Source organism: Taudactylus pleione, unplaced genomic scaffold (assembly GCF_031769625.1).
Source record: "Taudactylus pleione unplaced genomic scaffold, aTauple2 ptg000522l, whole genome shotgun sequence".
NCBI lineage: Eukaryota > Metazoa > Chordata > Amphibia > Anura > Myobatrachidae > Taudactylus > Taudactylus pleione.
Window position 1 is genome coordinate 4,109,616 of NW_028284924.1, and position 26,671 is coordinate 4,136,286.

Below are 26,671 nucleotides of genomic sequence, written 5' to 3' on the forward strand. Positions count from 1 at the left end.
ACCACAGGTTGGCGTCTCAATACAATCCTTGGGGTCTGCGACATTTGCATATTTCCGCACACCCACTGTGTACACAGGCGCACCAGCAGCGGCATTAGCGTACAATTCTGAATCAGGCCCATAGATTATAAGCTCCACTGGGGCAGAGACGGATCTTAGGGGGCGATTTAATAAAGCTTGGAGAGAGAGAAAATTGTGAGAGTTAAAGCACCAACCAATCAGCTCCTAACTGTCACTTTACAGGCTGTGTTTGAAAAATTACAGTTATTACATCTCCCCGTTAATGACCAAATATGCTCTGTCATACGCTGCATAATATATGTGGGTACATAAATAACTTAATAAATGGGATCATCTATATGGAACTCCAGTTATTAGTTTGTTACTATACTATACTGTTTATCATGGAGAAAAATATGCAAATACACTCATTATTTTAAATGAACCGCTGTTAATAATACTATTGTTTAAATTAGTCCATGTAAATGAATATTGAAAAAGAAATGAGGATACACATGAGCAGACCATGATCACTCTGGTGAAGTACAGATAGGGGTGAGGTACATTATGTCCATAATTATAATATAGACAATCATAATGTAGACACCGTAATATTGGCAGGTAAACTATGTAGACAATCTAGATGTCGATATGGACTATATGTCGACAATCAATATGGAGACAGTCAAAATGTTGACAGGGACATTGGGCCTCATTCAGAGGCGGTCGGAGGATGCAAGCGGTCGCTCAGAAACTGGGTGGCCACTTGCATCCTGACCGCCCGCCTCTGTTGCGGTCGTTAGGCTGTGGGTTAACACCCACAGCTCTAACGACCGCTCGGGTGATGGTCGCGATGGTCATTGACCATCGTGACCATCGGGGCTTTCAACGAGACCCTAGGGTAGGGTCTCACTTGTCGTAAGCCCCGGAGAGCTTCTGGCTCTGTCAGAGCCGGAAGCTCTCCACTGACATCACTAGTGATGTCAGTGGGGCCTCCCCCAAACGGTAGGCATTCCCATGGCCCCTAGTCATGTCAATCAACATCGACAGCTCGCAGCCTTTGGAAAGAGACCCGGTACGACCAGCGCCGTCGGTTGTAGCGGGTCTCACGCATGCGCACGAAGGAGCCGGCTCCCTCGTGCGCATGCGCACTAGACAAACATCGAGGCGGCCGTGCGGTCGTAGACTGTACGGCCGCCTCTGAATACAGCCCATAATGTAGACAATGACAGGATAAAATGTCAACAGGGTCAAAATGTAGACAATCATAAATAATGGTGAGCGGTCATAATGGACAAATGTACAAGAAACGCCCCACTGGGGGAAGAGCACTGTGCATACGCAAACACTCATCTGGGGCGGGATGTACTAAACTGAAAATGCGTTAAAACCCCGAAAATACCGCTTTTCCCATATGTACTAAGCGCATTCCGGTGCTTCGTCTCGGTGGGTAATGCCATCTTCAAATGCTCCTTATCGGCATGCCCCCTGAGAGGGATCCAATCGGATTCCTCCCAGCTCTCCCCGTGGCGCGGGGAAGGATGCTAGTTGGACTGTTGGACTTCTGGGTCTTAAACCTGGGAGTCGCTCAATCCAAGAGTATCGCAAAGAACAGCTCTTATCGGAGAGCAGTAATTAACCCTGGTATGTGCACGGTAAGAGCAGGGATGTACCGCATCGCCAATGCGATGCTTAGTACATCCTGCCCCTAGTCATGTCAGCCATACAGTCATATTTTCCTAAACGTCACACAATAACAATAGCTGTCACCCTTCCTCCCTCCCCTGTTCTTTGCTTGTCATTTATTTATGACAACTACGGATGGGATTAGCGCTACAGTGACAGAGTATAGTACAATGGTCGCAGCAATTAATGCATACATGCCTACTCTCCCGGAAGTTGTGGGGGGCTCCAGATTTTTCGGGTAACCCCCCCACACCCCTGGTAGAATAGGCAATTCTCCCTCATTTCTGCCCATTCCTGCCTAGTGAAGTGGGCAGAATGGGGAGAATTTCCACGGCGATCGGGAGACGCGATTCCACAAAATTTGCGTCATTTGGCCCCGTCCCTATTTAATTATGCGCTAATCGCGGCAATTTACCGTAAGGGGGTGGGGCTTAATTGCGCAACACGTCAGGCCCCGTCCCCCACCAGCTTCCCCCTGGGAGAAAAAAAGTAGGCAAGTATGAATTAATGTATAGTGCTGCACATAATGGGCGAACATTTCGTCTGTGCAAAGTTCTCCAGCAGGGGGCGACAATGATTTTTATTGTGTGACATTTAGAGAAATAATGACTATATGGCTGACATGGCTGGATGAGTGTTATCACATGCGCAGCTCTCTGTCATCAGCAAGCAAACTGTGGCAGCCCAGCCGCTGTGGAACTACACAAGCCAGCATGGCCTGCCACAGTTTCAGCATGCCCTAGCAGCAAATCTGTGGCAGGCCATGCTGGTATATGTAGTGCCACAGCATCTGGAGACTCCAGTCTGGAGTGCCAGAGGTTTCCCTGTACTACACATATCTTGATGGGACAATTAGGCACATCAGACAGTGGACAGGATGTACTAAAGGAAAAATGCGGTAAACGGGGAATTTACTGCATTTCCATATGTACTAAGGCCCGCCCTCCCTTTTTTCGGCACGGAGGGTAACGCCACAAAAACCTGGCGTAAACCCTATAGAAGCCTATGGGCTTCTTACCGGACCCGGCGCCCCGCCGTCGCCCAGCGCTGGCCCCCACTCACCTGCACTCCATTGTCGCCGGCCCGCGCTCCTCCTGGGTCCTCCGTCTCCCCCTCCTCCTAATCTTCCGTGTGCAGGGAGGAGGAGCCCAGGGCTTCCTGCACATGTGACTAGCAGGAAGTTCCCGGGGCTTGGAGGGGACGGGGTCCCACTGAGACCCCGTCACCAGGCATCGGCTGCTTCGCAAAGGGCTGTCCTTTGCGATACTAATCGCATATGTTAGTACATATGCGATTAGTAAGGTTGCAGTGACTGGCGGAATGGTCACCGCAACCTTAGTACATCCCGGCCAGTGTGACTGACATGAAAGTGGGACATTATCTCGTTCATTTGTCCATTATGACATGTCACCAGTATTTATAATCAGAGTATCTGATCCTATGCAAAAAATCTATAACAAAATGGCACGTTGTAGATCTGACAATAGCCTGTCGGCGTTCTGTATTATAAACTGTGCGCAGGTTAATAAGTATTGTCCTCCTTAATGTATTTGGCTTGCTGAGTAGTTACAGTAATCACTTACTTTATCCCTGAAATAATGTCTTGATGATTACTTATTGGTAATAATGATGTCTGGTTTTCTCTCCAGCTTTCTGGCTCTGTACAAAGTGCTAGCAATGACTACATTGTAAGACGCCTTCCTGCTAAATATGCAGAATGTGTCTCGTTAACGTCATCATCTCAGCTCATTAAAGTATGCTTGTCATGAAGTTTTTATCACTCTAACATTAATAGTATGTACAGTATAGCCTAAGTAATACTCTAATTGCAAAGTAAAGTAACTACACAAGAAGGTTTGTTTATAAAACACATCTTTATAACCCATACTTACCTACTTTTTGTTCTTCCTCTTTTTGAAGCCTCAGTGGAGTGGATCACAGTGGGCTCACCCCTCCCAAATACTCACTTTGAAAGGTGTCGAGAGGTAAATTTACTGTCATAGGAGTCTAGGAGGGAAGCGCTGATTGGCTAAGAGTTGGACGCTCTCAGCCAATCAGTAGACGCTGCCTAGAAACCGTCTGCTGATTGGCTGAGAGCGTTTGTGCAGAGCGTCTTTTTGTGTGTCTTCTTTACCTTCAAATGCGTCTTATTCGCACAATGATGCGAATAGCTAGCACAAGCAGCCAGAGGCGTCACTAGGGTTGGTGTCACCCGGTGCTAGAACTGAAGGTGACAACCCCCCCCCCTCCACCAAAAAATAAATAAAAACCTATATATCAGAAAACAAAAACGCACACAAGCCTGGTTCAAATTTTCATTGGGTGCTGAAGTCACATAAGGATTCAATAGACATAGATATCATACAAAAAATTTAAGATACAGACCAGCACACCACCATAAGTTGCAATAAATATATATTTAACTGTCCATAATAAAGTACATTAGCATATTTAGCAGCAAATGTATACAGAACGTATTTGTAAATAGGCATGTTACTTATCGAGTATAACAAAGCAGCCATGTCAGTCAAAGCAGCCATTTGCTGGGGGAGGGACGATAGCCTGCCCAAAAGTGACTATTATCTGGCTACCAGGTCACCATCGTATCATGCCGAAGGATATCGACCAAGACGGTTGACATGGCTGCTTTGTTATACTCGTTAAGTAACATGCCTATTTACAAATACGTTCTGTATACACTTGCTGCTAAATATGCTAATGTACCTTATTATGGACATTTAAATACAGTATATATTTTTTGCAACTTATGGTGGTGTGCTGGTCTGTATCTTACATTTTTTGTATGATATATATATATATATATATATATATATATATATGTATATATATATATATACACACACACACACACACAGCAGCGGAGGGTGCAGCATTCCATGCTCTTACAGATAACACGACTCTGGCATTAGATTTGCAACGTTTCAGTGCTTGTTTTATCAGGCACTGTCATCAGGCTAATTAACATAAAACAACTCTCACCTTAAATAGAAAACTACAACTCACCACGTGTATGCCGAAGGCTGGACTCGGCGCAATCGAGCACAGTCTGTGACATCGCGCCCTTATACTTTACCACCAGTGGCGCACCTTTTGCAGTGCCCCAGTAGTGCCCCTCATTCAGTGCACCCAGTAATGCACCTTATGAGTGCCCCCTTATGTTGTGCACCCAGTAGTGCCCCTTATACAGTATCCCCAGTAGTGTGTCTTATACAGTGCCCCTTATACAGTACCCCCAGAAGTGCGCCTTATACAGTGTCCCTAGTAGCGCCTCTTATGCAGTGCCCCAGCAATGCCCCTTAAGATGTGCCCCCAGTAGCACCCCTTATAGTGCCCCCAGTAGTACGCCTTATACACTCACAGTGCCCCCAGTAGTGCCCTTATACAGAGCCCCCAGTATTGTCTCTCTTATGCAGTGCCCCCAGCAATTTCCCTTAAGCTGTGGCCCCAGTAGTGCCCTTATACAGTGCCCCCAGTATTGTCTCTCTTATGCAGTGCCCCCAGCAATTTCCCTTAAGCTGTGGCCCCAGTAGTGCCCTTATACAGTGCCCCCAGTATTGTCTCTCTTATGCAGTGCCCCCAGCAATTTCCCTTATGCTGTGCCCCCAGTAGCGCCTCATATGCTGTGGCCCCAGTAATCTCCCTTATGCTGTGCCCCCTCCCCTGTGCAGTCAGTCAGTACTTACCTCTCTCTTCACAACCTGCTGGCCTGCACTGGGTGTGTCCGGGTGGAGTGCGCACTTGGCTTCAGTCCCTCTTGGCAGCGCGCTCACAGGCCCGTAGTCCCTCCTCCTCTTTCTCCATCAGGCTGGGCGTCGGGCGGCTCCCCCAGAACTACAAGCGGAGCCGGCGTGCGCGATGACGTCAGAACCACACACAGGCACAGAGATTCTCTGTGCCTGTGTGTGGCTCTTCGCGCCGGCCGCAGTGACAGAATGTGCAGCTGACACCCGGCAGCGGCGGGGGGCAGAGCAGAGGACCAGCGGCAGGACGGACCAGCGTCTCCGTCTCATTTACAGTGTCTCTGGCTCCAGCAGCTTATGGTCAGCGGTGGTGCCGTGGGTGTGCGGCCCGCAGATGTGACATACTGCTCTTCTTGGTGTCACCCCCTTGAAGGGTGACACCCGGTGCGGGCCGCACCCCCCGCACCCCCCTAGTGACGCCACTGCAAGCAGCTTCTGCAGATTAAAATGATATGCAGCATGTTTATGTTCTCTATGTGTCTGCGGGTGTATCTGCATGCTAAACACTATGTTACAGTGTTAAAGCCGCTGACACTGTGGGCCTGATTCAGACCCGCTCGCAAGCGCTATGCGCTCGCAAACGGGTCGATGGTGGCCCAGAGCGCATGCGCATGACGGAGTCGGCAGCTATGGTCACCCACAGCTATGCGAGCGGCCAGGAGGCCGCTCTAAAATACAAGAAGGCCGGCCCTGATTCAGAGCGAGCGCTCTGTCAGAGCGTCCGGCTCTGAATCAGGCCCTGTAAATGCAGCTGGGAACGCTTTAGCGTCCGCTGTTGAATCAGGCCCTGTGTGAACCAGTCTACAGACATTTCTCAGGCGCTCAATTAGAATCCTATAGTCGACTGTATGAAATGCTGCCGTGAGATCCAGAAGGTACAAGATTGAACAATCGCCTCTGTCTCTTGCCATCAGAAGATCATTAAGCTCACATACCGAACCAGGGCTGTTCCAGTGCTCTGTTGTCTCCTGAATCCTAACTGGAATGGAACATATACATCATGGGTTGATCTATGAGTTTCCAGTTGAATTGCAGTCACTTTCTTAATAACTTTTCCTAGAAAAGGAAGGTTTGACATTTGAAGGCTTGGAGCCTTGGCACTCATTTGAATGCACAGTTAGGATTCCAACTCGGATGGAGGATAACTTATTGGCAAAGAAGTTTGCAAGCTCATTGCATCTTGACTGGGAGAGGGTTGCATCAGGCTGCAGACATGCTGGTTTGGAAAGCATCTCCCCAGTATGGAAAGCTGAGCTGGCCTATTGTTTACTGCCATGATCTCACTTGAAAGGAACTCTGTTTTCTTGTGGATGATATTGTATAGGTATTCTTCAATATGCGAGTTTTAGTTTATCCTCTACCTGGTTTATCTTTCTCCATTGTCTTTTGAGTCGGAGACCCCTCTTCTTCAGCTCCCCAACACTGTTATCAAACCAAGGATCTTGGCAATGTGGTTTGGGGGTCATAAAGGAACAGAAGTAATAGTTTATATTGCAGCCATCACATCCCTATTATAGTAATGGGCAAGGGAACAAGGATCAATACCGCGGAGAGATCCAGATTTGCTGAGAGAGTGTCACCCTTCACCCCTCATTGGGTGATACCTGATCAACTCCATTGGCAAAGTTTTATTTTGAGGGGCTGCGACTGAAAACCAAACAGGGTGGTGGTCTGACCATTCTATTGGGTTTATCACTAGGTCAGAGACTTCTAATCCAATACAGAAAACAAAATCATGAGTGTGACCACTTTTATGTGCAGCAAAAGGAATAAAGTTTGAGCTGATATCCAAATTGACATTATTTGGGAGCAACAAGGGTTTTCGTTATTGGAGTTTATGGGTGGATCATCTGTTGGCATTCCGGTTACAATCTACTGAAAATATTCAATAACAGCAACTGTTTAACCTACAGGAGGATCTTTTTTTTTGTTTTAGAAATAGCTGTAGGACGAGAGCAATTATAGGTATTGTGGTGGGGTTTAAGCTGTTCAACAACAGAATCCATCTCTAACCATGATCTGATCGGGAGGCAATCGGGAAGCCGACTGCCTAAATACCGGCAGCCGGCTTCCCGACTGTCTTATCCCGGCAAGGGTGAAATGCCGGGTGTCTAGATGTAGACGCCCGCATTTCCCAGACGCCGGGAGACCGGCGCCCGGCATCACGATTGTAGTGATGCCGGGCGCCGCGAGCGGACAGCCGCGGGGGGGAGGGTTAGGTTTAGGGCTCCCGGGGGGGACTTAGGGTTAGGCACCCCCGCGGGAGGGTTAGGGTTAGGCTAGGGGGAGGGAGGGTTAGGCACCCCCGGGGGGGACTTAGGGTTAGGCACCCCCCCCCGGGGGACTTAGGTTTAGGCAGCGGGGAAGGGGGTGGTTAGGGTTAGGCACTTAGAAGGGGAATTAGGGTTAGGCACTTGGGGTGGAAGTTACGGTTAGGCACCCCTAAGGAGGCCGACGGTATTTCATACCAATTCCATCTGATCTGTTCCTCTTGCCTTTACCAGGCCTCTCTAGAAATCAGAACAAATTAGATCAGCATGCCCAGTGAAACGTCCTCTCAATGCCAAGCAGAAATGCCTACCACCCCTCTACTAAATTCATAATCAGTAATTTGTGATGGAGATGTGACAATTAAAAAAATAAAATACAAAATCTCTTCAAAATTGAGATCTAAAGTGCATACATGACTGTCTGTGACAGACAGTGCTGGCTCGTACAGATTAATTGGGGATTTATGACTCTGTGCTTTTTCATCCCTAAACATTACAGCTAATGTGGGGCTAACATACCTCCCATGCTATACATTGCCCTTTTGTTTCGTTCCTGTCTTCTCCATGTTTAGTTTGGGGTTTGTTGGTTTGGTTTCCTAATGTAGCTGCATCAGCTGCGCATGAAGACGCACTATCGGCTGAATCATCAGCCTATGGCAGGCGCAGAATGTCCGAGTGATCTTGGCCGCCGGTGTCAGTCCAGCGGTATATTTAGACGTAGACGACACCAACACATCCTCGACACTTAGCCAACAGCCCAGTTACCGCCCAGAAGCGCACATCGAAAAATTGCATGGATCTCTGCATCTGCTGGCGGAAAACATCAGGACACAGGCGCATACACAGAGGTAAAACGCTTTACCGCTGTCCATCTCTGAATCAGCCCCTACGAGTGAAAAGGGCGGCATCCATGGGAACTAACTGGATCGATTTTTTTTCTCATAGGAGTGCCACAGGCGTGTAGCTAGAGCTCTGCGCTATTCTGAGTCGGGCGTGCACAGAAGGATCCCTTGCACCAATGATGACGATTGCGTCTGCACTTGGAAAAACAGTGGGTGGAGCGACTTCCCGCTTGAAGCTGCACGGATCCTGGCATTAGCCCCATGGAAACTCGCATTAGCATACGGCAGTAAATCTGTCTCCCGCCATTTAGCGCAAATACAGCCACTTTGCGTCCAGCTCAGTATCTACAGACAAGCCGCTGTATGATTCTCATGTTCCTGAATGTCTTATCGTCAGTTTGGTCTGTATATTTTTTGAGCGTAAAAAAAAAAAATGTGAAAAAACTTCTAAGCGTATATATCTGTATTGTTGCTTTAAGATCACTGAGCTGTAGTATTAGTTGGTGTATGCAAATTTTTCAAAGTCACAGCATCTGCTGCATTTTAAGTCGTTATATTTAGATTTAATTATTCTTATTATTATTACTTTATTCTTATACTGCACTGATGGCTTACAATTAGAGGCGGCATATTGCGCATACTAATGTGCTTTGCGAGGAGCAGTTTTATTTATCACACCACAGTTCATTCTTTTTGAATATCTTGCTGCATTTGGAATAAAGCGCCAGGGACAAACCGTACACCGTGCACTTTGGTGAAGGGCTTTTCTGTTTAATCAAAGAGCAGAGCAAGTAGCTTTAACATTGTGAAAATGATTTAACACAACATGCTCATTGGGCTAGGAATTATGGGTTTTGTATGGCAGATACTGATTGGTGGGTTTCATTAACATGGACAGTTTTTGCGTGAGATGTATGAAACCTTCTAAAGAGGACAAGTGGAGAATTATCATTTATCGAGTACAGTCTATAAAATGATAGCTATAATCTGATTGGTTGCTATGGCAACCTTTTCCATTTGTCCTCTCCAGAAGGTAGAGCTGCATCTGAGCCACAGAGAGAGGTAAGGCATGGTAGCTGCACACGTTCCCCAGCCTTGTCCACAGATGATGGGATAATAATCCGCCCCGTGCACGGATGATGTGATAGTAATCCGCCCTGAATCCGTCCCTGTGCACTCCCTGATACTGGGAGGGGGCGTGGCTGTTTGTGTGGCTACAATTTCACCCATGTCTCCTGCAAGGAGCATACTATTATGGTGCGTACACACGGGACGATTAAAATGCACGATATGAACGATAATGATATCGATCATATCGTTTAACGTTCATATCATGCATTTTTTGGTCCCTTCCAACCCACCAACGACCTACGATGCGTGGGCACGTATGGACGATAACGATATTGTCCATCGCCTGTGCATGCAGGCCAACCTGGCTGTCATTGGTGGTGTGCTGGATGATCAATATCGATCATGCAGCACTCCGGGAAGGTGCAGGTCGATCAATCAGCGATATCATTATCGTACCAAGTGTACGCACCATTAGACATATATTAGTGAATATAACATGGTATTTATGACTGCACAGTGAAACTTGTAAAACCTTCTAAAAGCAGGAAGAGGGCCCGAAAATCCACACAGGTTTTCACGACCCGGGACTCCATCCCACAGGAAAGGAACAGGTAGCGGGAGCACTCGCCATCTGTAGATAGCGAATGTTCCCGCAATCAAACGCTGAAAATGTATTTTCGGAGCGTGATGAATTCTGTCCCCATACTAGTGTATGGGGACATTGGGCCATTCCGGTAAGCAGGAGAAATCTGTGATATCTCCTGCTTTACCCTTTTGATGATTGGCCCAAAAACTTAATTTCTACAATTGCAGGTGAAAATGTTAATTTTCACCTGCTTTTGTAGAAATTAAGTGATGATGAATAGACCCCTAAGACTGAGGAAAACCACTAACACCAGAGTCATTCTATGCTGTCCTATAATCACCAGCCCCCAGATCATACCTGCACATGGTTCAGTTTACACCTCTATGCGGCGGGTACTTAGTACATCATATTATGGTTATCGCCAGATCGAGAGAACTTGGAGATAGGTACCCGGCGGCGGTGCAGGTTAGAGCTGGGAGCCCGGTGCTATACCCACAGGCCAGCACAGGGGACAGCTGGGAGCTCAGCCCCCTACCCACAGGCCGGCGCAGTGGAGGAGCCAGGTCTAGCCACTAAAACTCCTGTCCGGCCTCTGCAGCTTCCTCACCAGACCACAGGGGACCTAGCAGGGACGCTCTCCTCCAGCCGGACCGCCTATTAACTATTTTGTTATGGCTTGCGGTCATATGCAGCGTACTGTAATGAGTCACTCTGATTCATTATTAATACCGCTGATAATGCTGCCGGGTGCTGGTCCCTTCATTGTCATGGGGACCAGTAGTTAAGCTTTTAGAATGTATTTAGGGTTTGAATCATTTATATATTGTAAAATAAAAAGGTGATATCCTATGTAGCACTTCACATGAGTGATAATCCGCCTACTGACAATACCTAGTCCTACATAGTCATATGTGGACCAATATTACAGAGTAAATAAATAATAACTGTAGGGCCGGGTAGGTGAATAGTGGGATTAATGAATAAACAATATATTAAAGCATATAGGGGGAGATGTACTAAGCCTTGAAGGGGGCGAAGCAATTCAACGCGAATTGAATAGCGCCGGGAGCGAGCTCCCGGAGCTATTCAATTCAGTGCGCTGTGTGGTCGGAGAATGCTGGTTATTGCGCTTATCTCGCCTTAACAAGGGTTAAGTGTTAAGGCACGTTATCCGGCTTTCTCTGACCATAGTGCCGGGGGCGCGGCTGCAAGCACCGCGCTATGCCGAAAAACAGCGGCGCGCCTGGCACTTTGGTCGGATTTCTTCTCGCAGCCCCAGGGTGGTACGAGAAAAAATCTTTAGAGCGCCCAAACATTGCGTTGCATTGAATCGCCCCCGAAGAGAGATAAAGTGGATGGAGATAAAGTGCTAATCAGCTCCTAACAATCATGTTACAGGCTGTGTTTGAAAAATGAAAGTTAGGAGCTGATTGGTTGGTGCTTTATCTCACTCCACTTTATCTCTCACCAAGGCTTAGTACATCTACCCCATAGAAAGAAACTTTCCGTATACTGTAGCAGTCTACAGATTCTTCACTGTGGTTTACATCAATATGAAATTAGTCTTCATTCTAGCACCCTGAATGCGGCTCTTTTGTTTCTAAGATGCGGCTCCCCCCACTGGAACTGGGAATGCTGGTCTGTGAAGTGATTAGAGACTATAGAAGCCTCTGATCGCCTCAGAGGTCAGCGTTCCCAGTGATGCATTGCGCGGGTGACATCATGACAGCCTGCCCTGCGCGCCTGCTGGATCTAGTTAGATCCAGCGTCCGCGGGAGACAGGGCGGGAGCCAGAGCCAGCGAGGTCAGGTAAGTACTGGGCTGGAGGCACTGCTTAAGGGGCACTACTTTAGGGGGCACAAATACAAGAGGCACAAATACAGGGGGCACTGCATAAGGGACACAAATAGGTCATGCTCCTGAATATGTCATACCAAAGGCGTGCGGACAAAAATGGGGCGTGGCCTTGCGACAGCTATGCCACGCCCCATTTTTGCAGGGCGCATGCTTCCTGTTGGCTCTTCAGCTTGGCTATAGGTATTTTTGGGCTCTTTACTTCTGACTGGTTGGCCATCCCTGTTTAGACCATAACTGGGTCACGTACTGATCATGTGATCATTAAACAAATTTTGCTGCTTCTACGATGCTGTGTTTAAATGTATACACTGTATTTATATGCTTTTATTCTGTATTTGTTTCCTGGCTGAGTGCTGCCACACATGTTTTTGATTGCGGTTCTAGCAGTGCTTCATATTTTAATGCCTTGTACTGTTGCTGTCAAGTTCATTCTATCTGTGCTTCACCCTGCAGTTGCCAAGGCAACACGTTTGTTTTCCCCCCTAATGTTCTATGCTGTGATTAAAAATAGTATTATGTATATTCCTACAGAAACAATAGTGAATATTGGACTGATTGTACAGCATTGATAATTTAATGCATTTTCATGAATGATCAGCACCCTCATCAAATTATCTGCCACATGTGTACCCATCTCTTGCTGTATGGTATGTTTTACTGCCAATCAAGTGTGGATGGCACTTGCAACGCTGTGGGCACAATGTTTGAGAAACCTATGTTATACAATACATTCATTATTACATACTTACCAACTCTCCCTGATTGTCAGGAAGACTCCCTGAAATAGTAGCAATCTCCCTGTCTCTCTGAAGAGTGTAGTAATCTCCTTGATTGCACCCTACCCCCAGGCCCTGCGACGGGAGGGGGGGGGGGCGGACTAGGACTAGGGGGAAACATGTACCAGGCCCCAAGCTTCCGAGGGGCCCTGGCACAATCCTCCCCAGTTAAAGTATCTGCCAGCTGAGCCTGAACTACCTAGCCTACACCGCGCCCACCGCTGAGCTGAGGCCCGGTGATCTTCTGCCTGGACAGCGCTGTGAACTTTAAACAGGGATGCGGCAGCCGCGTGACATCACTGCCGCCCCACTCAGTGCTCCCAAGGCCCTGGGTCTGCTGTCAGTGGCTCTCCTCAATCTCCCTCTCTGCCCACAGCATCACCCCAGCTCACCGTGTTCGGTGCCATGGAGTTTGGGTGCTTGATGAACGTACGAGTCAGCGAGTGAGAGGCACCGCTTTTTCCAGATATGCTGGAGGTCAAGCTTTGTCTTGGAGTAAGTATCCGCCAATCAGGAGTCGGTGTGGGGGCATGGAAGAGGTGATGATTGACAACTGATAACATTAGCCAGGTGTCATGTTTCCCTAGGACGGTCCCTGTTTTTGTAGCCTTCTTCCTGTGTTTCTGTAGTGTCACCATAGTGAACACATTGTATAGAGTTTGCCCCATTTTTTTTATTTCTTTGGTGACTGTACTAGAAAATTACCAGCCAAAAAATGTCTCATGTAACATTATTTAAAATAAGATATCAAGCTCTTCTGCACCTTGGGGTTATTTTACTGTTATTGAGGCATATAATGTGTTTTTTGGGTACATTGTGGCATATAATGTTATTTGGGGCATTTTGCGGCATATAATGTGATTTTAGGGCACAGTGCAGCATATACTGTTATTTGGGGGCACTTTGCGGCATATAATTTGATTTGGGTCACAGTGCTGGATGGAGGCCCCAAAAATATAGGTGTACCAGGCCCCAAGATTTCTGTTGCCGCCCCTGTCTAAACCCATTATGAAGCTATACATTAAAAAAACAGATATATATACATTAAAATGGGATCAGTAATATAATTTCCCTGCATTGGGTATAAGGCACAATGATCCCTATGGCTACATGCATTTTCTGAAAAGTATCAGTGTGTTTTCATCAACAAGTAGATCTTACTAACTGCTTAGGGGCTCATTTACATATGGAAGTAAGTCAGGTTTATGACACACCTCTCAGATGTACACGCTCACTTTACCACGCGCTCATAGGTGCTGCTTTCACAATCTCCCTGAAATGCTTTTTCAAAAGTAGGCAAGCATGGTATTATTATCACATGTAGCCTAGCTTCTCACTAGAGCTTTTCATGCATTCCACTCCAAATGCCCCCTAAATGTCCCTTAGATCTCCCCATATGCCCTCAGACCACCTCACATGCTTTTTATATGCTCATGAGATCCCCCAAATGCCCTTAAGTCTTCCCCATGTGTTTTTTTTTAGAAAAAAAATAAACAAACAAAACTTTTATTTTTAAGACACTGAAGTACAGAAAAAAAAATCTGATAGTCAAATTACATAGGAAATATATAAACTAGAGATGTACGGGTCCAGGATTTGGATTCGCACAGTTAAGCTGTTTTTATAAATTTTTATTGATTTTCAATCGATTTTTTTATCCAAATCCAAAACCAAACCGCCTTTAAGGGTGGTTTTGCAAAACCAAAACACGAAGATTAATCCAGATCCAAAACAAAAACACGGGTCCACACACATCTCGAATATAAACATGAGAACAAAGCATTGACATGCAGTGGGTTTTACGTTTTACAACTAGACAACAAAATTCAAGTTAATGAACAGTAGGCCAATGTCATCTGTTAGCAAATAGTAGCGAAACATTTACAAGACAATTAAAAGCAATATAAGGCAATAGAGGGAGAAAGGAAAGTGGAAACAGGACGAACAGCAAATAGAAGGGTAAAGCAACAATAGAACACAACAAAAGTATTATGAAGACGTTCCCGGCATGGATCACATACCTGTTGATATTTGGGGAGAGTATAGTTTAAAAGGGAGGTAATATCCAACCTATTGACAAGGGCATCATGGGTGGGAGATTGAGGGGATTTCCAAAGTTTAGGTATTAGGAGTTTGGGAGCGATACACATACAGATGTGCCCACATACATCTATCCTCCATGCGCTACAAGTCGCATTACACATAACATGTGAGAGCCGTGATAATCGGTAGTGCCAAGTGTTGTTTTGAGCAACTTTTTCCCTTACAGCGTATCTTATTCGCAATGCGATGCATGGCGCGACTAGCAGGGGTGTGTAATGCACAAGGAGGCTAGATGTTTGTTGACACATCTCTATGTATGATCAAGGTATTCAAAGGCTTGGATTCTTAACGCAACAGCACATGCAGCTAAAGCACTAGCGGGTTCCTGGGCACAGTGCAGGTGGTAACCACCGTCATAAGGTTTAGGGCCACAGACCAAAACTGATTGATCACAGGACATTCCCACCATATATAAATAAATGTGCCCACCATGCCACAGTTAGGCCGACATTGGGCAGAGGAATGTGGATACAGGAGGTGTATCTTGTCTGGGGCCATATACCACTGAGTCTATAGTTTTAAAGATGTTTAGCAGATACTGACGTTAATAGAAGCCTTGGCAATTTACCATTAGATGCAAGACCATCCTTGTCTAACTTCAACCCAAGGTCTTGTTCCCATGCCACTTCAAAAGTTTATTAGGGGGGATGTTCAGGAGCTACAGTATAATGGAGTGAAAAATTGTAGATAAAGTACCTTTACAGCCTACAGAATATAAGAACTGTAGCTCAAAAGGGGAAGTGTCTCTGAAAAACATTGGGATTGTACAAAATGAGTGATGTGTAAATAGGAATAATGAAGAGTTGAGGGGAGGCTGTAACTGTGATAGGATCACTGGTAAAGTGGTCTGTGACAGGGATATTTATCCCAGATTCCTGTCCTATGTGTTTAAAATCCCCAGGAGAAAGTCTGCAGTGTAGCAGGCTTGAGTTTCGGCTTTTTGAAAAGCCGGTTTGGGACCTGGGGGTTGTGGGTGAGAGGAGAGGGAGGGCTCCACCCACGGCCACTCCAGGTTTTGGTTCTCGCAGCCTGGTAACAGGCTTGTTAGAGTTCCCACCTGAGAGTGGCCAATTTAAGCCTTGTGTGTTTAGGGCTGAGTGTCTCACCTGGGAGAGCAGACAGGGAATTTGCTCAGAGACACTTGAAAACCTATCCGTGAGTGTTGTGCTGTGCTTTTGTTGCTGGTGAGGGCATTAGGCCCTGCCAGGTTCTGGTAGTGAGGGAAGTACCTGTGAAGTTAGTGCCCCGACAGGGCTAGGATTTATGTTTATGTTTTCTTTATGTTATTTCTGACATTGTACAATAAAGACTGGCGCCGACCAGCTTGTACTCGCATCCAGACTGGTGTGCTGCTTCCCTGCTGCTGTGTGTGTGTGTAAGGAAGGAGTCCTCTACCCAGGAGAGGGACCTCCTAATCTGACTGTGTCACAAACGTTCCTATAATTCCGCAAATGTGGTTGGAGTCCAATTTCGCAACTGTAACACCTCTGAACAGATACCACTGGATGCAACCGTAGAATGGGGTTGTGATAGAGAGACTGGATATCATGCAAAAATTGACCACGAAAGCCAAATGCTTCAAGGGTGGAGAACAAGAATGGCCAGGAAACCTGGTCGAATGCTTTCTCCGCATCAAACGCCAAAATCACTGAAGACAATTGGGAGCAAATGATGCAATGAATAAGATCGATGGTTCTACGTGTGTTGTCCAGTCCCTAGCATTGAGGGATAAAGCCTACCTGATCCGGATCAATCAGAGTAGGTAAAACACCATTAAGCTTGTTATATTATGTGTTAGAACACACAGAATGATCGTTATTAGGCTTAGGGCTGACAATAATATTAGATCCAGTAGATTCTGGATGAAACGTGGAGCCCTCTAAAATAGTATTAAATAATTTTGTTAGGTGAGGGACTAAGATGGTCGTAAAAGACATATAGGGAAGCCATAAGGGCCTGGGGTTTTCAACAGTTTCTGGAATTTAAGAGCTAAAGTGTACTCCTCTTCTGAAATATACTGACCAGAACTAAGCACCATATGGAAACTGATGGAAGGGACAATACAAGAGGCAAGATACTCGTTACTGAGTGTTGTGGAGGTGGAGGAATCAGAGGGTGTAGACAGGTTATTTAATGCTTCATAATAGTCTTTATATGTCTGGTTAATAACTCGGGATCGTGAGACAGTCCATTAGATACATCTTTCAAAGACACTAGCCTGAACAGTGCGCTTAATTTGGTAGCTAATAAGGTATCCACTTTTTTTACTTACTGTATATGTAAAATTTTTGACCAAGCCAACCAAGGTTTTTTTCTAATTTTTTCTGCTTAGATATTATGTAACTCTCCCCTTGCTTTGTCAAGTTGCCACAATGTCTAAGCAGAATAGGTACGTGTATATTCTGCTTCCAGTTGTTGAATTTGAGTAGTCAAGGATGACACTGCAGCAAACTAGTGGCTTGATTCAGACCCGCTCGCGAGCGCTGAGCGCTCGCAAGCGGGTCGATGGTGCCCAAGTGCGCATGCGCACGACAGAGGCGCCTCCGTCGTGCGCATGCACGAGACCCGAATAATGACGGCCAAGCCGTCGTTAAGGGTCTCGCACCAAAGGGGGCGTGTTGTCGATGGTGATTGACAGCACGCCCCCTTTGGTGGACGTGCCGGGGGCGTGGCTGCCCAGACGGAGGCATTCCCATGGGAACACCTACCGTCTGGGTCCGGCCCCACTGACATCACTAGTGATGTCAGTGGGAGTGCTTTTGGCTCTGATAGAGCCAAAAGCACTCCTGGGCTTGCGACAGCGAGACCCTACCACAGGGTCTCGTCGCAAGCCCGATGGTCTTGACCATCGTGACCATCATTTTGGCCGCTCGCTATAGCTGTGGGTGGTCACCCACAGCTATGCGAACGGCCAGGAGGCCGCTCCAAAAAGGAGCAGGGACGGCTCTGATTCAGAGCAAGCGCTCTGTTAGAGCGTCCGGCTCTGAATCAGGGCCTAAGTCTTCCGATGAGAGGCATATTGAATAATTTCCCTCCTAATGATAGCTTTATTTGCTCCAACCACGTTCCCATAGAAATGTCAGGTGTTACATTAGTGTCAAAATAGTCACGCAATCTAGTAGTGAGTACAGTCTGAAAGTCAGGAAGTTTAAGAAGCATCTCGTTAGGTCTCCAGAAGTATCCTACCCAACATGTCGTTGTCAAGTCAGAACAAACCCCTACAGCAGCGTGGTAAGAGCAAGGGTTGGTGTGAATGGTGGAGTGCACCAGTGAGGTAAAGAAAAAAGCACAACAAAGGAGCATATGAATCTTGGAATGGGAGTCATGTGTGTGGGAATAGAAGGTATAGTCCCTGGCCATAAGGTAAAGAGTTCGCCAGGAATTATAAACAGACCAGCCTCAGCTATTTGTCACCTCAGTCAGAACTAGGGGTACAGGAAAGAGGAGAACTACTTGAGCTATCCAGAGTATGCAAAACTATTGTATTAGTCTCCTCCCAATACAACCTCCCCATGATGGAAATGATTGAGTTCTATGAAGAAGCTATGGGAAATAGTGGGTTGACCTGAGTTTGGGGCATATACTGTTGCTAGGGTATTATTCTGTTCTCCAAGGCTAACCTTTCAGCAAAAGAAAATGGTCATCTTCATTGTGGAGAAAGTCAAGTAGTGTAAAAGGAAACAAGTCACGCATCAAACTGGCCCCCCCACATGGTTATGACCTATGATCAGAATAAAAAACTGTCGGGAACCATTGAGTAGACAATGAGGGATGCCATCCATTCTTGAAATGCGCCTCCTGTGGGAAAAATACAGATATTTCATCATACCCCTTTCCTCAATACACCATGCGACACAAGACGCCTGGCACCAGTCAGTTATCAGGTCCCGTCTGACTCTGCTTGTACTGGTGACTTTTTTTGTGGCTTTTTCACCTGAAAATGTGTCTTAAACGCAAATTAATGCGACAAACCGCTACCTGAGACTGCATTAATTTATGTGACACTTGTATATCTGTGTGTGACTGAATCTGTATACGAAGCACAAGGGACCTTGACGTGGAAAAAGGCCGCAGCCGTTGCATCATACAGTAGCACTGTGTACACAGATTGCACGCAGACGTACAAGTGTTGCATATCAAATGAATCAGTACAGTCTCAGGAAGATGCATTTTCGGGCAACAAAGATGCATAAAAATGTTCGGTGCAAGCAGAGTCAGGCGGGGACCTGGCGCCCTGAGAAGGGCTGTTTGGCTGGATTGCAGCAATAGTGTAAGAGGGCACATCTGTATGTCAGCTGAGTGGGAATGAATATACTGTAGGAGAACAACATTGAGTGCTTTATTGCTGTAATAAGGCCCTTAGCTATCAACTTCAAAATATAAAGCCGCATAGAGGAAAGAAAAAGAAAGTAGAATCGGAACCACAAGAAAAAAATGAATACAATGAAGTAGAAATAAAAGGAAGGAAGAATAGGGATAGGCTAAAAGGGCAGCTAAAGGAATTGTCTACCAGAGACGATACGGAAATACCCTAGTAATAGGAGGAGGTGTTAATGGATGGATAAAACCTAAACATTGAGGAGAACTTCCAGAGCCATAAAGTGTAGCAAAATTTGCAAGTATAAACATATCAAACATCATGGTACATTTCAACATTATCATAATAAGGCCATAAAATATAAAGATAAAACAGGCAGCATCTAGAAAAGGAGTCCGCGAGGGTGCGCAACCCAGAAGTTACTGAATGAAATAGGATATTATCAAGCACAACACCGTCACACCCCAGAGATTACGCATAACTAAAATAGAAAACATGGAGAGAGCTCAAGTAGAGCGGTCATCTTCCCGAGCAGCCATGGAGGGGATGTGGGAAGTAGAACGCAGATCCAGATGTTGGAGCAGTTCTTTACCATCTGCAGAACATCTGAACTACATTGTGACGACCCCCAACTTCCACAATGAGACGAAAAGGGAACCCCCAGCAATATATCTGTAGCTGTGCTCTCAGAGGGTAAGAGTAATATGCTGGAGGTCTCTATGATTAACTATGGTGTTAGGGGCTAGATCTTGAAAGATTTCAAGCTTCGACCCCTCAAATGTCATTGAAGCGGTGTTGGGCTCATGAAGAGAACTTGCTACTTGATTTGAAAAGACAAAGAGCCGAGGACCACATCTCTTGGAGGTTAAGGGTCTTCAGGTTTAGGACACACAGCGTGGTGCACACATTCAATAACTATATTCAGAGGGGATAAGGAAGGCACAAGCGATATAAAAAAGCGATTGAGATAAGTAGAGAGGTCTTTGGGGTCAGTTGATTCCGGATGCGCAGATTGTTGCATCTTTCTTGATTCTCAAGATCCTAATTCTTCTCTTTCAAGTTGTCTAGCTCGCGGCTAAGATATTCCAGGTCCCTGCTCGTTTCAGACTGAAATCCTAACTGCTGGGAGGTATTAGCTTACAGTGCTGATTTGCGTTTGTCAAGATCAGAAATGTAGCGTTTCAATTCGCCCACAGTCTTGTGAAGTTCAGCAGTAAGAGTGTTGTTAAGAGTCACAAGGAGGGATTGGAGATCAGAAATATCTTTCTTGGTAGCTGGAGCTTCCTCTTGTTCTATTTCGGAGTCTCCAGACTGATGGAGGGGAGACGGATTGAGAGCCAGTGGTCCCCAATTTATCTTGTTTGGTAAAATGATGAGTCATTTCGGCTTGGGCCCCTTTTTTGCCTCTAGGTGGTGCTCTATGCATAGTGACAAAAGAACAGCAAGCTGTCCAGGAAATTTGACTAAGAAAGAATAAACTTGCTAGGAGATAGATGCTTCGGAAGGCAACACTAAGAGCTAATAAAGCATCAATGTAGTAAATTCAGCCGAAAATCTGCGCTACTGCAATTGGATCATGTCCTCTCGTACACCACAGCAGGACGGTATAACACAGGAGAACCACAGGGATATAAATACAGGTACTGATATAACAGAGAATAATGTCCACGTGACTTGTATCAGGCTGCTTATCCCATGTGGACGTTGGTCATAAATTGTTCCCAGGGGATAACAATACAATATAATGTAGTAGGCACAGATAACTGTGCCAAAGTGGCCACTACAGAGAACTCCAACAGAAGAGAACGCAGTCTGAGTGAAGGTATTCGCAGAGACTGCACTGTAGTAATGTAAAATGTAATCTGCTGTATAGAGATAGGATATGAACAGAGCCTGCACCTTGAGATAGAGTGTCAGTATTGTCAACAGCGTGCTGGACAAGAAGCAGCACAGAAGTTAGTGTGGTCTGACTGGGAGAAATATTTAAAGCAGTATAGTGTCTGGTATGGCTGTATTGCCACTGTGGAGACCAATACTAATGGAAACCGCAGGGCAGGAGTCCCAAGATGGCGGTCACACCTTCAGGAGGCTTGATGGTGGTGAAGAAACCCCCCCCCCATAATGTGTCCAGCAAGAGTGCCAGAGGAAACCAGCGCAAGGTCAGAGGTGGTCGCTGTAATCTGGCCATGGACATCCAATGCAGGGAGCAGGACTAATCCAGAGTGGGCCCCTGTCAGGCTGACAACCATACCCGGTCTGGGAAAGGAGAGGTGGTAGTGGTAACAGGTTGGGGGCGACCAATCCGGGAGGTGAGGAGAGCAATTCCTGGCAGGGGACCCGTGTGGGAAAACCTGGGGGAAGGCCACTGGCAACTGAGGAAAACTAGATAGGAACCAAGGCTGAGGGCAGATCCAGGCTCCCAGCTGCAGGTTGTAGACCATTCAGGTAGGTAAAAGAGAACACCGAAGTGCTAAGTAGGTGCATTGTGTGAGCAGGAAGACCCCCAAATAAACCAGTTTGAAGGTGTCGAGTATGAAACTCTGGGATAACTTGCCTGTCCATAATGGCTTCCATTGCCCCTCCTGTGCTTTTTAAATGCCCTACAGATCCTCCTACATACCCTTTTACCTCCCCATAACATTAGAAACAGACACACAAAGTGGGGGAAAGAGAGACACACGCAGGAGACTCCCTGTGCGAGAATGGGAGTGGTCCCACTGTTGTGCTTTGTGCATAGTTACCTACTCTCTGGCTGTCCCCTCCAGGAGGTGGCGGAGGTGGGGGGGAGTGCGGCCAAGTGAATGGTAAAGGGGGTGGGAGCTTGTCATTTGGTTCCACCCCCGCAAATCAATGCCACTATTATGATGTTAGCCAGTCACATGATCAGCTTACTAAGGTGATAAATCACAACCTGCCTGCATTTCACCTCTAATATCTATCTATTTATCTTTGTCTCTTTCTATGTTTATGTACATCTATCTCTCTTTCTTTCTCTGTGTACATCTGTCTATGGGCTCTATTTACTACAATCCGCATTTGTAATGCAGATTGTAGTATGATATTACCAACTGAATTCGCATTGCGAATTCAGGCAATATCACAGGGATTTACTAGAAATCCCTTGCAGGGACAGAGCTTGCGATAAAGCTCTATCCCTGCGAATCCCCTCCACTAGTCAGTGTATTTTCGCAAAAAATACCGTGACAAAGTGTCCGCGCATGCGCCGCTGCTACCCCCCCAGCGCTAAGCCCCGCCCCTCATGACTCCCCCCCTTAATTACACTTACCTGCATGATCTGGGCCTCCGGTGATGTCTTCCATGTCCTCCGGTCAGGTGATATCCCATACTGCACTGGGACCTGATGACCGGGCCGCAGTGCAGCATGGGAGACCAGCTGGCCCGGAGAGGAGACATCACCGGAGCCCCGACCACCAGTCCATGGAGTCAGGTAAGTTAATTTTTATTTTTACTATTTTTTTTTTGTTTTGTTTTCTGCAGTGATCAGCTTGCGGTCTGTTTAGACCACACAGCTGATCACTGGGGCCGGCTCCCGGCTCTGCCTTTTAGAGCAGAGCAGGTGTCCGGTAACTGGGGGAGACCCTGGATAACGCCACCTCCAGATGGCGTTATTATCACAGGGCCTCTCTAGGTATTTTATTTCACAATTTATTTTTAGTAACTACCAGACAGATCACATTTCCCATTACAATTATGGGAAATGCGATCTGATTACTAAAAATAAGTGATACTTAGGGGTTGGAGTAGAATTTCTACTCCAATTGCCCTATAGTAACTGTAGGTGAAACTAAAATAATGTGAAATGGGTGTCAAAACACGCTGTTTCACTTTATTTTAGTAAAAATAATGTTAATAAATAGAGCCCTACATATTTATCTATCTCTTTATTGATATCACTCTATCCATCTATCTATCTTCTATTCTCTTCCTCTCTGTATTTCTCTATTTATGTACAATATCTCTCAATCTTGATCTATCTATATATCAAACACTATAATTATATAACATTTAGATTAAAATAAGCTTACCTGTGAGAAGTCATATCAGCAGATACAGTTGATAACTGACAGTTTATACTAGACTGGGACTTTGGAACTAAAGCTGAGTGACATCACAAAGGCTGTTTATGATGTTAGCCAGTCACATGCTGGGCTGCCATCAGGAACTGTAAGGCCCGTTCCTAACAAAATAGGCAGAGGATGGATATTGGGGGGGGGGTATTATAATGTGGGTGGAGGCGGAGCCACAATGGAGGTGGGGGTTGTTATTGCCAATCTATCACCTAATACGAAACTATACAAACACAGAAATATAGGAGAGCACAGGGAAGGCTAGCTGGACTGAGAGGACTATGGACCTGATTTCAGAATCCCTCGCTCCCAGCATATGGAAATTCAGCTAAGTGACATCAAGGCATCCGCTCGCACAGCAAGACATAAGCACGCCCACTATGTCTTGGCGAGCAATCACTTTGTGTTTATAGACGCCCACCAGCCTGTCTTTAGCCGCCCATTTGCGTACGTCATCTCCAGGAAGAATATACAAGCATCGGAACATCGGGAAACATCGGATCTGACCACAGCGCTTGCACTGCGAGCAGTTCAGTGTAAAAATCAACCAGGTGACGTGTACTATGACGCTGCCTGTTAATTATGCACGCCTCTGAAACAGCGTTGAAACACTACGGCACGCCTGCGTCCGCAACTCCACTCCCCCGTTACTACTGTCCTGCCCCTGTTACCACCCAGAAACTGCCTCTCCTGTCACTCATTCCACTGGGCAGTCATGGCAGGGCGAGCGAGCACATTCCGATTGCTCATACTAGTTTGCACACGCGCACTGCGAACTACACGCATGCGCACATTAGCGAACATCGTCTGCAATGAGCGGCTGCTTGCTAGCGAGCGCCCTATGTCATAATCCATGTAAATAAAATTATAAAAAGAATACATTGGCGCAAAAAATCTGTTCTTAGTTTATTTATTAAAAAAAACATTTATTTGAAAATATGGGCCGTACTCAATTAGTTTTGCATCCGAGAGAAAGTTTAACCTGCCTGACTTTTCGCCACAAAAACATTTTGTGTGCGCTACCAATTTACTCTGTATTCAATTGCCAAGCAGGCGAAAACGGGACCCGGTGAATGTGAAACAGGCAAAAAGTGCAGGATGAATTGGGGGAATCACTCTGTACCCCAGAAAAAGATGGGCTGACTTCGGAAATCATTAGGGTAGTTTAGTATTAGCCCTAATTGAACTAGTTAGGGTAATTAAGTGGTAGTAATTGCTTGCTATTAGCGTCATGGTAAAAGTGGTGAAGAATGGTATAAAGCAGTGTTTTTTAGAGCAAATAAGTAGTTCCAGCAAATTTGGAGTGCTTATAATTGGGCAATACCATATTTAAACGGCAGTAAAGTGAAGTTTTAGAAAATTGAAATTCCTCCGTCATACAAGCACCTGCAATCCCAAGAACACTTGGACCCCCAGAAGCTTATTTTGCTACTTTTTGAAGTTGTCCCCCCTCTTTTTTCATTTTCAGCCCAAATTTCAAAGGCTTTTTTTGGGGTGTTCCTGGAATTTTTTTTATTGTTTTTTTGGGTGAATTGTCCATTGGGGGCGCGGGGGGGTGTACCAAGGGTTTTGAGCGGTTTCCCAACATCTGCACCCCAAAATAAAGATTTTACACTTTTTTTCACCTGCTATTCTGTGGAGAAAGACTATCGCCTATTTCAGTGCCTTGACTTTCGCATAGACGAAAACAGAATGGAATTTAATACGAAGATAAAAAAAATCAGGATAAATTTTCGCTCCGAATTGAATTCGGCCCTATGTTTCAAAGTACCGAGGTATTACATGCATAGAAATACAGTGTCTCATTAATGCAAAATTTATGTTTCTACAGTATATTGCTCTATAGACCTGCAGTTTGTACCTCTCAAGTAAATCTATTTACAAATATGATGATACAATGATAAAAAACAAGGATAATTATACATATAAAAAGGAAAAGAAAGTTCTTTTAAAAAGTAGATTTTTTTGCTAGGGGTTGTGTACACAGAAAAAGGTATTCCAACAGGTACTACATTCCCTATGCTGCTTGGGATGTTGGGAGTCTCTTAGTATCACCAGAGGTTTGAAAGTCTGGGTCCTGCACCTCCTACCTTCATGTGATCTGTTCTTCCCTCCTTGTTCTGTGTGGATATTCCTGTAGTGGTGTTTTCAACCTGGACGTCCGCTATCCAACTAGAGCCTGTAATACTGTACTGCAGTATGGAGTTGCCGGGTTCCCACTGCCACGGCATGCAGCCCGCTGAGTGAGTCATAACCCTGGTTGCAGCTGGTGCCCTGGAAGCTGTCCGGGCATGGAGGGACAGCGGCGACATTTTGCATATGGCGCCGGACGCAAGCCAATCACAGCTCTCCTGATTGGTTGCCGGTCCACAAGTTTTGAGCCTCTGATGTTTGAGCAGCCGCTGTCCCTCCATGCCTGGCTAGCTACCATGACACCAGCTGCAATCAGGATTATGACTCACTAAGCAGGCTGAACGCAGCTAGCGGCCCGGCGCAAATCTGCATTGCTGCCACAGGGGCCCCCTCTCTCTCTCCGGGCCCGGGGCTCCAGCCCCTGCAGTCCCTCCTGATAACGGCCCTGATCACATGATCAGCTTACTGAGGTGATTATTCACAACCTGCCTGCATTTCATCACAGTTATCTATTGATTGTTCAATCTCTATCCACCTAACATTATGTTTATATATATATATAGTTTATGATGTTAGCCACTTTTTATATTTATGTCCAGCGGCGGCTCCTACCTTTTTGGATGCCCATGCTGCAGTCTGGACTCTGAAGACAGTTCTGGTGCCTGTGCAGTGCATCTGGCACAAACACCAGCTTCTAGGGCAGGGGTCTTCAAACTTGGCCCTCCAGCTGCTGTGGAACTACACATCCCAGCATGCACTGCCACCTTTTTGATATAACAGCATGCTAAAACTATGTGCAGTGCATGCTGGGATGTGTAGTTCCACAGCATCTGGAGGGCCAAGTTTGAAGACCCCTGTTCTAGGGACTGCATCAACTGCAGCCCTTAGAGATTGGTATCAGAAAGATATGAAAGTGGTTTATCATTGGAAGAATTGTCTTTGTTAATAGCGGCTCTAATTGGCAGTACCAGGAGGAGAAAACACCTCCCCCTGGGACTGCCTGTCCTGTGTGGGATTGGCAGATAGTACTTCCAATGGGAAGCCATTGGCTCACTGGGGGTGGTGGATTCTACTACAACCGCTAGGTAAAATCCACCACTATTTATGTCTATCCTTCTCCATGTACATCTCTCTTTCTCTCTTTTTTTATTATCTCTCTCTCAAACTATCTATTGAAAAT

The 26,671-nt window shown here is 46.0% G+C and overlaps 1 protein-coding gene across 6 annotated transcripts in view; it reads left to right on the top strand.

Annotated features, from left to right (window-relative positions):
• The window catches only part of STON1 (stonin 1), a 139,260-nt gene that overhangs the window by 71,841 nt on the left and 40,748 nt on the right, over positions 1–26,671 (top strand). For 2 of the 6 annotated variants that reach the window (XM_088450730.1, XM_088450732.1), the window contains one exon: positions 3,607–3,671. The exons of the other annotated variants lie outside the window; for them this stretch is intronic. The gene's annotated coding sequence lies outside the window, so the exon portion shown is untranslated. The remainder of the gene's footprint in view (positions 1–3,606; positions 3,672–26,671) is intronic. 6 annotated transcript variants of the gene reach the window in all.